We start from the raw sequence: 1,220 nt of genomic DNA, 5'->3' as shown, positions 1-1,220 counted from the left end.
CTTTCAGCTGACAACAGGAGTCAGATATTTTGGTTTGGAGTTGGTTAATATGCAGACGAACATTTCAAAATGGTCAAATGTTTTTGTTGTTGTTGCTGTTTACAGTTTGTTATACTATATAGGAGATTTTTGAATTTTGAACTAAACTTGTTTCAGTGGGAAAGGCATGTTTTTTAAAATGGTTTTAACATGAAATATTTCTCAGTAGAAATGTCCATTATTATTACAGATGTATTTACTGAGGGATCAGAACACTAACACAGTAGATACAGAGACAAATACAAAGCCTGTCATGAAATATACCGCTGTTGCACAGCTGAGACTGTGGCTGATTCTGTGGAAACCACAAACTATTAAGTCACCACGAAGCTGCTCTACATCTAACGCACAGCGTTCACCAGCAGTAGTCACTGTGCTGAGGACACTGACAACAAGAGGCAGGTAGTGGTTCGGTAAGCACCTCCTTGCCTGGACGGTCAGGGTTGGACTTGGAGGGGATGCTTACGTTCCCACAGAGAAATAACACATATTGAACTGATGTTCAACATGAAATGAGGGGAACGGGAAATAACCACCTTTGTCCAGATTGTGGAGTGACTGGTCCTGAAAGGCACTAATCTACAAGGGACTTTAACTGGGAACTTCTTTTTTCAACATGCCCCCTGCCCGTGCACAAGTGGGGGGTACTCCCCAAAACCACTCACCAACTCCCATTACTCGGCTGTGCCACAGACAAACCACAGAAAATGTTTTTCCTGGGTGATACGGTATATAGTATGTACAGTTGAAGTCGGAGGTTTACACCTTAGCCAAATACATTTAAACTCATTTTTCCACAATTCCTAACATTTAATCCTAGTAAAAATTCCCTGTCTTAGGTCAGTTAGGATCATCACTTTTAAGAATGTGAAATGTCAGAATAATAGTAGAGAGAATGATTTATTCCAGCTTTTATTTCTTCCATCACATTCCCAGTGGGTCAGAAGTTTACATACTAATTGAGTGTATTTGGTAGCATTGCCTTTAAATTGTTTAACTAGGGTCAAATGTTTCGGGTAGCCTTCCACAAGCTTCCCACAATAAATTGGGTGAATTTTGGCCCATTCCTCCTGACTGAGCTGGTGTAACTGAGTCAGGTTTGCAGGCCTCCTTGCTCGAACACACTTTTTCAGTTCTGCCCACAAATTATCTATGGGATTGAGGTCAGAGCTTTGTGATGG

The 1,220-nt window shown here is 41.0% G+C and overlaps 1 protein-coding gene across 1 annotated transcript in view; it reads left to right on the top strand.

Annotated features, from left to right (window-relative positions):
- LOC112238587 (solute carrier family 49 member 4) overlaps positions 1-887 on the top strand; it is a 65,399-nt gene extending 64,512 nt beyond the window's left edge. Inside the window, exon 9 of the mRNA XM_024407154.2 lies at positions 1-887. This exon is cut by the window's left edge and continues 1,065 nt beyond it. The gene's annotated coding sequence lies outside the window, so the exon portion shown is untranslated.
- The last annotated feature ends 333 nt before the right edge of the window (positions 888-1,220 follow it).

This window comes from Oncorhynchus tshawytscha, linkage group LG03 (genome assembly GCF_018296145.1).
Source record: "Oncorhynchus tshawytscha isolate Ot180627B linkage group LG03, Otsh_v2.0, whole genome shotgun sequence".
In the NCBI taxonomy this organism is placed as follows: domain Eukaryota; kingdom Metazoa; phylum Chordata; class Actinopteri; order Salmoniformes; family Salmonidae; genus Oncorhynchus; species Oncorhynchus tshawytscha.
This window is presented reverse-complemented; position numbering and strand designations above follow the sequence as displayed.